Source organism: Triticum urartu, chromosome 1A (genome assembly GCF_056163025.1).
Source record: "Triticum urartu cultivar PI428250 chromosome 1A, HENAU_Tu73, whole genome shotgun sequence".
NCBI classification, from domain to species: domain Eukaryota; kingdom Viridiplantae; phylum Streptophyta; class Magnoliopsida; order Poales; family Poaceae; genus Triticum; species Triticum urartu.
In genome coordinates, this window is record NC_141873.1 from 103,625,546 (window position 1) to 103,642,158 (window position 16,613).

A 16,613-nucleotide genomic window follows, 5' to 3' on the forward strand; every position below is an offset into this window, starting at 1 on the left:
GATCCTTAATTCGGCCACTCGTGCCCGATTAAGGCTCGGGGGCTACTGGGCTTCCGACCTATTATTTACAAATATTAAAGGGGCACATTGATCCCCTGATCTGGTGTTGCCACCCGACCAGTGTCTCGGGGGCTACTGCATTGCTTGTCCAATGCAGAAAATTTTATGTGCAATATAGTTTCCGAGGAGATTTTGATCCTCAGGTTGGTCGGCCGCACCCAACCTGAGTCTCGAGGACTGAGCACGCCGCTTTTGTGTCCCGAAGTATTCTGCCGAGCTAGGACTTGATCCTCAGGCCGATTTTGCAAATCAACCTGAGTCTCAGCGGCTACTGGGATCAGCGGTCTTATGTCATCCTTCATGTGCATCGCAGGTTTTAGACCGATACACACCTTGAGGGCTACTGGCTATATATCTCGGCAGAGAATAAATTGCACAAATAAAAAATATTGACAAAAAATTGGCCCATAGTCGGGGTGGTGCACCACCTCGGAAGCAGTCCGGCATAAAGCTCGGGCGCTAGTGGCTGGCTCCATAGAGGGCATTTCTGGCATTAAGCTCGGCTAAACTCCTTCAACTTTTTTGAACCAAGGTGATATGACACCTCGGATATAGTCCGGCATTGGAGCCTGGACACAGTCCGACGTTGGAGCTCGGATATATTTCGGCGTTGGAGCTTGGATACGTAGTCCGGCGTTGGAGCTCGGATACATTACGGCGCTAGAGCTGGGAAGCGGTCCGGCGTTGGTGCTCGGCTGCAAAAGATACCTCGAATGCAGTCCAGCGTTGGAGCTCGGACGCAAGAGGACCCTGCCTCCCGGGAACAACTTCAAACCCGAGGTGTGGCATAAAAATAAACAAGGCATTGATAAAGGCCGGAAACTTAAAGGGGCTCCTCGGGTACCCGACGTATAAACTCGTCGAATGCATTTCGGCGATCCTCAAGATCGAAGATAAAGAAGATTTGTTGAACGAGTTTTCAAGACCGGCAACCGAAGATGAAGAACAGTTCGGAAGAATCGAGGAGCGTCCCTAACTTGAAGACCGGTTCAGGGGGCTACTGACGGTGTCCTGGACTAGGGGGTACTCACCACGTCGTCTCCCGATCTATTAGATTGGGCCGAGGACCCCCGTGGCCGTATACTCATGGGCCAGTTCGAACGGCTACCGCATACAAGGAAGATTCCACAAGACTTGGCGATCAAGACAAGGACTTCTCCCCACCGGCGTATTCGGCTAGGACTCTTGTTAACCTGGGCCTCTGGTGCATTATATAAACCAGGGCCAGGCTAGTCGATAATCAACTCCATACACAAATCATACCATAGGCTAGCTTCTAGGGTTTAGCCTCCTTGATCTCGTGGTAGATCTACTCTTGTACTACCCATATCATCAATATTAATCGAGCAGGACGTAGGGTTTTACCTCCATCAAGAGGGCCCGAACCTGGGTAAAACATCGTGTTCCCTGCCTCCTCTTACCATCCGGCCTAGACGCATAGTTCGGGACACACTACCCGAGATCCGCCGGTTTTGACACCGACACTGTGCCTAAGGAAGCTCCGTGTCGTCCGCCCCGCGAGGCTTGGCCCCTTGCGAGGGTCTTGGGTCTGTGTTGATGAATATGGGCCGTGCTGGGCCCCCCTTTGAGCCACGCCGCAGGCAGGCAAGTCTGGGGACCCCCGTTCCCAGAACGCCGACAGTCGATGGCTATAGAGCCTTGTAGTGGAGGAACTTCTCTTCTAGGTTAACCCCGAGGGTTCTTCGAATTTTTGGGAATTTATTAGGCAAAGAGGTGTTGCAGGAGGCCATCGAGGTGGGCACAACCCACCCGGGGCCCCCTCGAGGCACCCCCAGGTGCTGCTCTGGCCCATCCTGGGTGTTCTGGTCCATAAAAATTCTCCAAAAAGTTTCGCGGTGTTTGGACTCCGTTTGATATTGATTTTCTATGATGTAAAAAACAAGCAAAAAGCAGCAACTGACATTGGGTACTGGGTCAATAGGTTAGACCCAAAAATGATATAAAGTTGCTACAAAATGATTGTAAAACATCCAATAATGATAATATAACAGCATGAATACTTCATAAATTATATATATGTGGGAGACGTATCAACGTCGACTACATGACACTTCACCATGATCTGGGCCTAGGGGAAGGCATTTGGAAGGAATAAGTAGATGATGGGTTGCTAGAGTAACAGAAGCTTAAACCCTAGTTTATGTGTTGCTTCGTAAGGGGTTGATTTGGATCCATATGTTTCATGCTATGGTTAGATTTATCTTAATTCTTCTTTCATAATTGTGGATGCTTATCAGAGGGGTTAATCATAAAAGGGAGGCTTGTCCAAGCAAGGGCAGCACCAAAGCACCGGTCCACCCACATATCAAACTATCAAAGTAACGAACGTGAATCATATGAGCATGATGAAAACTAACTTGATAATAGTCCCCATGTGTCCTTGGGAGCGCTTTGCTTTATATAAGAGTTTGTCCAGGCTTGTACTTTTCTATAAAAAGGATTGGGCCACCTTGCTGCACCTTAGTTACTTTTTTTACTTGCTTTCCGTTACGAATTATCTTATCACACAACTATCTGTTACCGATAATTTCAGTGCTTACAGAGAATACCTTGCTGAAAACCACTTGTCATTTCCTTCTGCTCCTTGTTCGGTTTGACACTCTTACTTATCAAAAGGACTACGATAGATCCCCTATACTTGTGGGTCATCAAGGCTCTTTCTGGCGCCGTTGTTGGGGAGTGAAACGCCTTTGGTAAGGAAACATTTATAAAGTGTGCTGAAATTTACTGTCACTTGTCACTATGGAAAAGGATCCTTTGAGGGGCTTGTTTGGGGTATCTTCACCTCGACCAGAAGAGCTAAGAGTTTCTCATCAACCTACTGGTAAGAAAATATTTATTATGAAATTCCTTCGGATATAATAGAGAAACTGCTAGCTAATCCTTATGCAGGAGACGGAACGTTACATCCTGATATGCATCTAAACTATGTGGATGAAGTTTGTGTATTATTTAAGCTTGTAGGTTTACCCGAGGATGATGTCAAGAATAAGTTCTTCCCTTTATCTTTGAAGGGAAAGTCATTGACATGGTATAGGCTATGTCAAGATGTTGGATCTTGAAACTACAACCGATTGTTGAAATTGGAATTTCATCAGAAGTTTTATCCTATGCATCTAGTTCATCGTGATTGGAATTATATATATAATGTTTGGCCTCGTGAAGGAGAGAGTATTGCTCAATCTTGGGGGTGGCTTAATTCAATGTTATATTCATTCCCCAATCATGAGCTTCCAGGAGAAATTACTATTCAAAAAAATTATGCTCGGCTTTCTCGTAATAAGCAATCCATGCTCGATACTTCTTTTACTGGTTCTTTTATGAACAAGACTATTGAATTCAAATGGGATTTATTGGAGAGGATTAAATGCAACTCTGAAGATTGGAAACTCAATGAAGGTAATGAGTCAGGTATAAACCATAAGTTTGATTGTGTTAAATTTTTTATGGATACCGATGCTTTTCGTGAATTTAGCACTAAATATTGACTTGACTGTGAGATGGTAGCTTCTTTCTGTGAATCTTTTGCTACTCATGTTTATCTCCCTGAGGAGAAGTGGTTTAAATATCATCCTCCCATTGAAATGAAATTAGTAGAACCTATTAAAGTTGAAGAAGAAACTATTACTTATAATGTTGATCCTATTGTTCCTACTGCTTATATTGAGAAACCACCCTTTCCTGTTAGGATAAAGGATCATGCTAAAGCTTCAGCTGTGGTTCGTAAGAGTAAAACTAGAACACCTACACCCCCTGAACGAATTAAAGTTGAACCTAGTATTGCTATGGTTAAAGATCTCTTGGTTGATAATATTGATGGGCATGTTATTTATTTCTGTGATGAAGCTGCTAGAATTGCTAAACCTGGTATTAAAGATAAACATAGACCTATTGTTGGCATGCCTGCTGTTTCTGTTAAAATAGGAGATCATTGTTATCATGGCTTCTGTGATGTGGGTGCTAGTGTGAGTGCAATTCCTTTTACCTTATATCAAGAAATTATGAATGATATTGCACCTGCTGAGATAAAAGTTATTGATGTTACTGTTAAGCTTGCCAATAGAGATACCTGATACGTCTCCAACGTATCTATAATTTTTTATTGTTCCATGCTGTTATATTATCATTCTTGGATGTTTTACAATCAGTTTATAGTCATTTTATATCATTTTTTGGTACTAACCTATTGATATAGTGCCAAGTGCTAGTTGCTGTTTTTGCATGTTTTTTACAACATAGGAAATCAATATCAGACGGAGTCCAAACGCAGTGAAACTTTTTGTGGATTTTTTGGACCAAAACATCTAACAGGTTCCTAATCACAAATCCCATCTCCTTGCAATTTACTTTATTTTCCGTTTGCCTCTTGTTTTCCTCTCCCCCACTTCACAAAAATTTGCCATTTTATTCGCCCTTTTTTCGTTTGTCGTTTTCTTGCCGGATCTGATTTTTAGTGCAATCTTGTTGCGTAGTCACAATGACTAAAGAGAACACCAAGTTGTGTGATTTCTCCAATACCAACAATAATGATTTTATTGGCACTCCGATTGCTCCTCTCGCCACTAGTGCGGAGTCTTGTGATATACCGCTTTGCTGAATCTTGTTATGAAAGATCAATTTTCCGATACTCCTAATGAGGATGCTGCGTCCCATCTTAACACATTCATGGAATTATGCGATATACAAAAGAAAAAAGATGTGGACAATGATGTTGTGAAGATGAAATTATTTCTGTTTTCTTTGCGAGATCGTGCAAAAATGTGGTTTTCTTCTTTTCCTCACAATAGTATGGATTCTTGGGACAAGTGCAAGGATGCTTTTATTACTAAGTATTTTCCGTCTGCAAAAATTATTTCCCATAGAACCCAGATCATGAATTTCAAGCAACTTGATAGTGCTAAGGTTTTCATGGATAATATATTTTATGTTGTTTTTACAAAACCTCATGACAAAAATACCTCTAAGGAAATTAAGGAGAAGGATAACAAAACTTAGATCCTTGCTTTATTCCTAGCTAGGGGCATAAAACGATAGCGCTTGTTGGGAGGCAACCCATGAATAAAATTTATTTTTGTCTTTTGCTATCTATTCTTGAGTGTTTGCACAATTATGCTACTGTTATGATTGTGTTTTTTGTGTTTTAATTAGTGTTTGTGCCAAGTAAAGCCTTTAGGGTTATGGTGGGTGATAGTTGATTTGATCTTGCTGAAAAACAAAAACTTCTGCCCTCACGAAAATAATTATCATTTTTAACAGGAGTGTGATAAAATACCAATTCTTTTAGCAGAAGATTCATATACAAATTGCTCACGTGGTACTAATGTTTCAGAATTTTTGGAGTTACATAAGTATTCGAAATATCCAGATTTCTACAGACTGTTCTGTTTTTGACAGATTCTGTTTTCTTTTTGTTGTGTGCTTGTTTTGATGATTCTTTGGTTTTCCTTGAAGAGTTTTTTCCATAGAAAAGTTGGAATACAGTAGATATAATGCAAGAATAAAATATGAATGGGTTGCAACAGTACTTATTGTAGTGATTTTCTTTCTTATACTAACGGATCTCACGAAGGTTTTGTTGAGTTTTGTGTGATTGAAGTTTTCAAGTTTTGGGTGATGTTACGATGGACGAAGGAAAAAGGAGTAAGAAGATCCTAAGCTCAGGGATTCCCATGGAATCCCAAGCTATTATCCAAAGAGAAGCAAGCAACTAAGCTCGGGGATGCCCGAGTGGCATCCCATCTTTCTTCTAACGACCATCGGTATTTTACTCGGAACTATATTTTTATTCATCACATACTATGAGTTTTCTTAGAGCCTCTTGTATGATATGAGTCTTTGATTGTTTTGCCTTTTGTTTTAAGTCTTGAATCCTTGCTGGACACACCTATTTGGGAGAGCCAAAATTATGCCATGACTTGTTAGAATTGCTCTCTATGCTTCACTTAAATCTTTATGAGCTATGGAATTGCTCTAGTGCTTCACTTATATCTTTTCGAGCACGTTGTGCTTTAGGATTTTTGAAGAAATACTCTCATGCTTCACTTAGATTTATTTTAGTTAGTAATTTTTTTAAGAAATTCTCTCTTGCTTCACTTAAATTAATTTGAGAGAAATAAATATTATGCTCATGATCTTCATTTATATTTGTTTGAGCTTATCAAAAGCAACACATGAAAATTAGTCCCAAAGTGATAGATATCCAAGAAGGATATAATAAAAACTTTCATGATGATCATTGGACAAAATAAACTTGATTCCTTGTAATAGTTTTGAGATATGATGATGTGATATGTGAGTCATGTTGATGATGAGTAATTATGCTTTAGTAAGAATATTGGTGTTAAGGTTTGTGATTCCCTATGCAAGCACTAAAGTCAATAGTTATGCAATGAAATTATATCCTACTTGTGGTAAATTATTCGGTGTTAATTATGCTTAATGCTAGCTTATGAGATTATTCGTTTCTTGGTTGGTCGCTTCTCAATCTTTTGCTAGCCTTCATTTTGCACTAAGTATGATCACTACTTGTGCATCCAAAATCCTTTAAACCAGTTTTGCCACATGAGTCCATCATACCTACCTATATGCGGTATTATTTTGCCGTTCTAAGCAAATTTGTATGTGCCATCTCTAGTTTTCAAAATAAACTTATCTTTTGTGTGCTCATACCGCTCATGAATCGGTAGGGGGTGGCTAATATATTTCCATGCTAGAAATGTTATTCTCACGATGAGTGTTTATTCACTTGTCATTGCACGAGAGTAAGGTAAAGGTATGAGGGATGCCCAGTCCTGAAATGAAAAATGAATTTACTTTATGTTGTAAAATAATAAATTCCTTGGAAAGTGTTGGTATGGAAGGCATCTGTGGATACGGCTATCCATGGAAAGTGAAAGTATGGTTGAAAAAGGAATAAACTTGTATTTCTATTTGGGAACCACCTTAGATATATCTAGCATGGAAAGTATTGGGAACTACTCGATTGTTCTCGTTGACAAGAAAAGCATGCCTCCCAAAATGTTTTTATCTCTATGTTTTTCGCTTTGAGCTCTGGCACCTCTACGAATCCCTACTTCCCTCCGTGAAGGCCCTTTCTTTTACTTTATGCAATTTTTATTTTTAATTTGAGTCTCCATCTTCTCTTATAAAGCACCAACTAGGGGGCACTATGATCATACTTGAGCATTGGGTGTAGCTAATATGCGAGTGTGTTTCATGAATGGATCAATGATTGGGCATGATGGGCTAGGGATAACTTATTTTAGCGTTGATATTTTGAAAGACATGGTTGCTTGTTGATATGCTTGAGTATTTAAGTCTCATGTCAAAACTAGACTATTGCTTTGAACCATATAAAAGTCCAAATATCCATGATATAAACAAAAGAATATGAGATAAGCATGTTAGGCAGCATTCCACATCAAAAATTCTATTTTTATCATTTACCTACTCGAGGACAAGCAGGAATTAAGCTTGGGGATGCTGATACGTCTCCAACGTATCTATAATTTTTATTGTTCCATGTTGTTATATCATCATTATTGGATGTTTTACAATCATTTTATAGTCAATTTATATCATTTTTTGGAACTAACCTATTGACATAGTGCCAAGTGTCAGTTGCTGTTTTTTGCATGTTTTTTACATCGCAGGAAATGAATATCAAATGGAGTCCAAACGCAGCGAAACTTTTTGTGGATTTTTTGGACAAGAATACATCCAATGGATCGGAGAAGCACCTAGTGGGGTGTGCTACCTCTTGAGCATGCGTTGGTTTTCGCTTGAAGAGGAAAGGGTGATGCATCAAAGTAGCGTAAGTATTTCCCTCAGTTTTTGAGAACCAGGGTAAAAATCCAGTAGGAGACTACACGCAAATCGCCTAGCACCTACACAAACAATCAAGAACATTGCAACCAATGCGATCAAGGGGTTGTCAATCCCTTCACGGCCACTTGAAAAAGTGAGATCTGATAAAGATAATAAGATAAATATTTTTGGTATTTTTGTGGTATAGATTGAAAAGTAAAGATTACAAAATAAATAGTAAACTAGAATTATAGATCAGAAACTTATATGATGTAAAGTAGACCCGGGGCCATAGGTTTCACTAGTGGCTTCTCTCAAGATAGCATATATTACGGTGGGTGAACAAATTACTGCCGAGCAATTGATAGAAAAGCGCATAGTTATGAGAATATCTAGGCATGATCATGAACATAGGCATCACGTCCGTGTCAAGTATACCGAAACGATTCTGCATCTACTTTATTACTCCACACATCGACCACTATCCAGCATGCATCTAGAGTATTAAGTTCATAAGAACAGAGTAACGCATTAGGCAAGATGACATGATGTAGAGGGATAAACTCAAGCAATATGATATAAACCCCATCTTTTTATCCTCGATGGCAACAATACAATATGTGTCGGTTCCCTTTCTGTCACTGGGATCGAGCACCGCAAAATTGAACCCAAAGCTAAGCACTTCTCCCATTGCAAGAAAGATCAATCTAGTAGGCCAAACTAAACCGATAATTCGAAGAGACTTGCAAAGATATCAAAACATGCATATAAGAATTCAGAGAAGAATCAAATATTGTTCATAGATAATCTTGATCATAAACCCACAATTCATCGGATCTCGGCAAACACACCGCAAAAAGTATTACATCGAATAGATCTCCAAGAACATCGAGGAGAACTTTGTATTGAGAACCAAAGAGAGAGAAGAAGCCATGTAGCTAATAACTATGGACCCAAAGGTCTGTGGTAAACTACTCACACATCATCGAAGAGGCTATGGTGTTGATGTAGAAGCCCTCCGTGATCGAATCCCCCTCCGGCAGATCGCCGGAAAAGGCCCCAAGATGGGATCTCACGGGTACAAAAGGTTGTGGCGGTGGAAAAGTGGTTTCGTGGCTCCCTTGGATGTTTTCAAGGTATAAGAGTATATATAGGTGAAAGAAGTAGGTCGGTGGAGCTACAAGGGGCCCACGTGGGTGGGAGCGCTCCTACCCCCCTGGGAGCGCCCTCCTGCCTCGTGGCCGCCTCGTTGCTTCTCTGACTTCCACTCCAAGTCTACTGGATTGCATTTGTTCCAAGAAAGATCCTCGCGAAGGTTTTGTTCCGTTTGGATTTCGTTTGATATTCCTTTGCTGCGAAACACTAAAATAGGCAAAAACAACAATTTGCTCTGGGCCTTAGGTTAATAGGTTAGTCCCAAAAATATTATAAAAAAGTATATTAAAGCCCATTAAACATCCAAAACAAATAATATAATAGCATGGAACAATCAAAAATTATAGATACGTTGGAGATGTATCAGCATCCCCAAGCTTAATTCCTACTCGTCCTTGAGTAGGTAAACGATAAAAACAGAATTTTTGATGTGGAATGCTACCTAACATAATTTTCAATGTAATTCTCTTTATTGCATCATGAATGTTTAGATCCAAGAGATTCTAGACAAAAGTTTAATATTGACATAAAAATAATAATACTTCAAGCATGCTAACCAAGAAATTATGTCTTATCAAAATAACATAGCCAAAGAAAGCTTATCCCTGCAAAATCATATAGTTCGTCCATGCTTCATTTTTGTCACAAAAAATGGTCCCGTCATGCACAACCCCAATGACAAGCAAAGAAATTGTTTCATACTTAGCCTTTTCAAACTCTTTCAACTTTCACGCAATATATGAGCGCGAGCCATGGACATAGCACTATGGGTAGAATATGATGAAGGAGGTTGTGTGAGAAGACAAAAAAGGAGAAAGTCTCACATTGACGTGGCTAATCAGCAGGCTATGGAGATGCCCATCAATTGATGTCAATGCAAGGAGTAGGGATTGCCATGCAACAGATGCACTAGAGCTATAAATATATGAAAGCTCAACAAAAGAAACTAAGTGGGTGTGCATCCAACTTTCTTTCTCACGAAGACCTAGGGCATTTTGAGGAAGCCCATCATTGGAATATGTATGCCAAGTTCTATAATGAAAAATTCCCACTAGTATATGAAAGTGACAAAATAAGAGAACTCTCTATCATGAAGATCATTGTGCTACTTTGAAGCACACGTGTGGAAAAAGGATAGTAACATTGCCCCTTCTCTCTTTTTCTCTCATTTTTTTATTTGGGCCTTTTCTCTTTTTTTATGGCCTCTTTTTTTTATTTGGGCTTCTCTTGCCTCTTTTTTTTTATTTTTCGTCCGGAATCTCATCCCGACTTGTGGGGGAATCATAGTCTCCATCATCCTTTCCTCACATGGGACAATGCTCTAATAATGAAAATCATCACACTTTTATTTACTTACAACTCAAGAATTACATTTCGATACATAGAACAAAATATGACTCTATGTGAATGCCTCCGGCGGTGTACCGGGATGTGCAATGAATCAAGAGTGACATGTATGAAAGAATTATGAAGGTGGCTTTGCCACAAATACGATGTCAACTTCATGATCATGCAAAGCAATATGACAATGATGGAGCGTGTCATAATAAACGGAACGGTGGAAAGTTGCATGGCAATATATCTCAGATTGCTATGGAAATGCCATAATAGGTAGGTATGGTGGCTGTTTTGAGGAAGATATAAGGAGGCTTATGTGTGATAGAGCGTATTATATCACGGGGTTTGGATGCACTGGCAAAGTTTGCACCAACTCTCGGGGTGAGAAAGGGAAATGCACGGTACCGAAGAGGCTAGCAATGATGGACGGGTGAGAGTGCGTATAATCCATGGACTCAACATTAGTCATAAAGAACTCACATACTTATTGCAAAAATCTACAAGTCATCAAAACCAAGCACTATGCGCATGCTCCTAGGGGATAGATTGGTAAGAAAGGACCATCGCTCATCCCCGACCGCCACTCATAAGGAAAGCAATCCAAGAACACCTCATGCTTCAAATTTTTCACACAACATTTACCATACGTGCATGCTACGGGACTTGCAAACTTCAACACAAGTATTTATCAATTCCACAATTGCTCAACTAGCACGACTCTAATATTACCATCTTTATATCTCAAAACAACTATCAAGTATCAAACTTTTCATAGTATTTAATGCACTCTATATGAAAGTTTTTATTATACCCATCTTGGATGCCTATTATATTAGGAATAATTTTATAGCCAAAGAAAATTACCATGCTGTTCTAAAAGAATCTCAAAATAATATAAGTGAAGCATGAGAGATCAATAATTTCTATAAAATAAAACCACCACCGTGCTCTAAAAAGGTATAAGTGAAGCACTATAGCAAAATTATCTAGCTCAAAAGATATAAGTGAAGCACATAAAGTATTCTAACAAATTCTGATTCATGTGTGTCTCTCCAAAAGGTGTGTACAGAAATGATTATTGTGGTAAACTAAAAAGCAAAGACTCGGATCATACAAGACGCTCCAAGCAAAACACATATCATGTGGTGAATAAAAATATAGCCTCAAGTAAAGTTACCGATAGACGAAGACAAAAGAGGGGATGCCTTCCGGGGCATCCCCAAGCTTAGGCTTTTGGTTGTCCTTGAATTTTACCTTGGGGTGCCTTGGGAATCTCCAAGATTAGAATCTTGCCACTCCTTATTCCAAAATCCATCAAATCTTTACCCAAAAACTTGAAAACTTCACAACACAAAACTTAAACAGAAAATCTCATGAGCTCCGTTAGTATAAGAAAACAAACCACCACTTTAATGTACTGCAATGAACTCATTATTTATTTATATTCGTGTTAAAACTACTTTATTCCAACTTCTATATGGTTCATACCCCCGATACTAGCCATAGATTCATCAAAATGAGCAAACAACACACAAAAACAGAATCTGTCAAAAACAGAAGAGTCTGTAGCAATCTGGAGGTTTCGAATACTTCCGTAAATTCAAAAATTCTTAAACATTAGGACGTCCTAAATAATTTGTATGTTGATATACTGCAGTTGGAATTGGTATTTTATCGCTCTCTAGTAAAAAATGAAAATTATTCTCATGAGCGCATACTTTCTGTTTTTCTTCAGCAAGATCAAACAACAATCATCCAAGAAGATCCTAAAGGCTTTACTTGGCACAAACACTAACTAAAACATAAAAAACACAATCATAACAGAGGATAGATGATTTATTTATTACTAAACAGGAACAAAAAGCAAGGAACAAAAGTAAAATTGGGTTTGTCTCCCAACAAGCGCTATCATTTAACGCCCCTAGCTAGGCATTGATAATTTCAATGATGCTCACATGAAAGACAACAACTAAAGCACAAAGAGAGCATCATGAAACACGTGACAAACACATATAAGTCTAAAATACTTCCTATGCATAGGCATCTTATAGGATTATCAGAGCAAGCAAAAACTAGCATATGCAAGGACGCGGAAAGAAACAATAACAATCTCAACATAACGAGAGGTATTTAGTAACATGAAAATTTATACAATCATATTTTCCTCTCTTATAATAATTACATGTGGGATCATATGCAAATTCAACAAAATAGCTATCATATAAAATATTTTCAACACGATCCACATGCATGCAAAGTTGACACTCTTCCAAAATAGTGGGATTAACATTAACTAAAGTCATGACCTCTCCAAACCCACTTTTAATAAAAAAATTCATAAGATTGAACATTCTCCAAATATGTGGGATCTAAAGTTGACACTCTTCCAAACCCACTTTCAATAATATTGCAAACACTATTATCAATCTCATATTCATCATGGGGCTTAATAAATTTTCAAGATCGTCAGAAGAATCACCCCAATCATGATCATTGCAACAAATACTAGTCATAGAAAAACTAGCATCCCCAAGCTTGAGGTTTGGCATATCATTAACACAATTGACATTAAGAGAATTTATAACAACATCATTTTAATCATGCTTTTCATCGAAGGAACTATCAAGTATGGGTGCAATAGCAATGATCTCATGTTTAACATAAGGAACTATAGCAAATTCATCTTCATAAATATTGGCATCATTGTTGGGGAACGCAGTAATTTCAAAAAAAATCCTACGCAGATGCAAGATCATGGTGATGCATAGCAACGAGAGGGGAGAGGGTTGTCCACGTACCCTCATAGACCGTAAGCGGAAGCATTATGACAACGCGGTTGATGTAGTCATATGTCTTCATAATCGACCAATCCTAGTACTGAATGTACGACACCTCCGCGATCTGCACACGTTCAGCTCGGTGACATCCAATGAACTCACTATCAAGTAGAGCTTCGAGGGAGAGTTCTGCCAGAACGATGGCGTGATGACGGTGTTGATGAAGCTACCGACACAGGGCTTCGCCTAAGCACCACTACGATATAACCGAGGTAGATTATGGTGGAGGGGGGCACCGCACACGGCTAAAAGATCAATGATCAACTTGTGTGTCTAGGGGTGCCCCCCGGCCACGTATATAAAGGAGTAGGGGAGGGGGGAGGGCCGGCCCTCCTATGGTGCGCCCTAGAGGAGTCCTACTCCCACCGGGAGTAGGATTCCCCCCTTCCCTAGTTGGACTAGGAGAGAAGGAAGGGGGAGAGAGGGAGGAAGGAAAGGGGGCACACCCCTCCTAGTCCAATTCGGACCAGAGGGAGAGGGGGCGCGCGGCCTGCCCTGGTCTCCTCTCTCTCTACACTATGGCCCAATAAGGCCCATACATTTACCGGGGGGTTCCGGTAACCTCACGGTACTCCGGTAAAATCCCGACTTCACCCAGAACTATTCCGATGTCCAAATATAGGCTTCCAACATGTCGATGTTCATGTCTCGACCATTTCGAGACTCCTCGTCATGTCTGTGATCATATCCGGGACTCCTAACTACCTTCGGTACATCAAAACACATAAACTCATAATACCAATCGTCACCGAGCATTAAGCTTGCGGACCCTACAAGTTCGAGAACTATGCAGACATGACCGAGACATGTCTCTGGTCAATAACCAATAGCGGAACCTGGATGCTCATATTGGTTCCTACATGTTCTACGAAGATCTTTATCGGTCAAACCACATAACGGCCCAAGATTCGATCGTCGGTATGTCAATACCTAGTTCAATCTCGTTACCGGCAAGTCTCTTTACTCGTTCTGTAATGCATCATCCCGCAACTAACTCATTAGTTACATTGCTTGCTAGGCTTATAGTGATGTGCATTACCGAGAGGGCCCAGAGATACCTCTCCGACAATCGGAGTGACAAATCGTAATCTCGATCTATGCCAACTCAACAAGTACCATCGGAGACACCTGTACAACACCTTTATAATCACCCAGTTACGTTGTGACATTTGGTAGCACACAAAGTGTTCCTCCGGTACTCGGGAGTTGCATAATCTCATAGTCATAGGAACATGTATAAGTCATGAAGAAAGCAATAGCAACAAACTAAACGATCATCGTGCTAAGCTAACGGATGGGTCAAGTCAATCACATCATTCTCTAATGATGTGATCTCATTAATCAAATGACAACTCATGTCTATGGTTAGTGTCGGTGTCAAAACGGGCGGATCTCGGGTAGGGGGTCCCGAACTGTGCGTCTAGGCCGGATGGTAACAGGAGGTAGGGGACACGATGTTTTACCCAGGTTCGGGCCCTCTTGATGGAGGTAAAACCCTACATCCTGCTTGATTAATATTGATGATATGGGTAGTACAAGAGTAGATCTACCACGAGATCAGAGAGGCTAAACCCTAGAAGCTAGCCTATGGTATGATTGTATGTTATGGTTGTTGTCCTACAGACTAAAACCCTTCGGTTTATATAGACACCAAAGAGGGTTAGGGTTACACAAGGTCAGTTACAAAGGAGGAGATATCCATATTCGTATTGCCTAGCTTGCCTTCCACGCCAAGTAGAGTCCCATCCGGACACGAGACAGAGTCTTCAATCTTGTATCTTCATAGTCTAACAGTCCGGCCAATGGAGATAGTCCGGCTGTCCGGAGACCCCCTAATCCAGGACTCCCTCAGTAGCCACTGAACCAGGCTTCAATGACGATGAGTCCGGCGCGCAGTATTGTCTTTGGCATTGCAAAGCGGGTTCCTTCTCCGAATACATCACAGTATAATTTGAACACGAGGATAGTGTCCGACCCTGCAAAATAAGTTCCACATTCCACCGTAGAGAGAATAATATTTTAGCAGATCTAATTTGCTGGCTTGTTTTGGCAGCATGACGTTACGTCATGGCCCGATGATTATTCGAACCGTTTCTTTTAACGAGCCCGCACATAACGCGAGGCAGTTTTTCGACACGTCTTCTCAAAGCAGAGATCGTGTCCCCTTATTACAGGATTCTCATCAATACGGGCGTGGGCAACCCAACTGCGCCATCAATTGCGGTGCTTGGGGGATAAGCGAGTTTTACCAGGCAAGTGGGGATGCTTTGTTTCATCCGCCAATATAAAGGGATAAGGATTCACCTTTCTATCCACGCCTTCTTCCTCCCTTATCCATCTGTTTTCGCACACTCGAGCTCTCGCCCAAGTCCGCACTTCCCACCTCGACCTTCTCCAATCATGTCCGGAGCGGGAGGCAAGTGGATGGTCTCCTCCGTCACGGAGGGAGACATCAAGAAACTGAGGAGAGCCGGATACCTGCCCGACGACATCGCGCACCGGCTCCCAGATGAGGGGCAGCTCATCCCCACCCCCAGGCCCCATGAGAGGGTACTATTCCTCACCCATTTCCTCCGCGGACTGGGGTTCCCTCTCCATCCCTTTGTCCGGGGGCTCATGTTTTATTATGGCCTGGATTTCCACGATCTGGCCCCGAATTTCATCCTCACATCTCGGCGTTTATCGTCGTGTGTGAGGCCTTCCTCCACATCAAGCCACACTTCGGCTTATGGCCAAAGACCTTCAATGTCAAGCCGAAGGTGGTGGGCGCCCGCCAGGCGGAGTGCGGAGGCGCCATGGTGGGAAAGATGCCCAACATAACATGGCTCGAGGGCTCCTTTGTGGAAACCATAAAGGGGTGGCAATCGGGGTGGTTCTATATCACCGAGCCACGCGACCCCGCATGGGTAGCGGCCCCCGAGTTCCGATTTGCATCCCCATGTGACTCACCTCCTGGAAAGAGAAGGGTCTGTCCTGGGGTAATTCAAAAGAGCTGACCGGACTTCAAACATGTATTCAAAACATGGTGGACAAGAAGCTCAAGCTTGTCAACATAGTCCAAGTTATGCTCATCCACCGGATACTCCCGTGCCAACAATGGGAGTTCAACTTGTGGGAATTCAATCCGGCTCAGCACCGAACTCTGAACAGGCTCGTCGACACGAATCATGAAGACGCCTGGAGGGTGCTGTTCAAATGTGCCGAAGTCCATCCCCCTATTACTAAGGATTGCGGATTCAGCGTGAAGCGCCAAGCCAGTGCAGTAAGCTATTTTACCTTTCACAAGATGATTATTTTTTATATAGGTTGGCTCTATGCGGGATCTAAACTCCCGTACCTTTGACAGGACTGGCAGAAGATGGCCGGACAGATCGACTGTCCGGCTCCTTTGCCCGA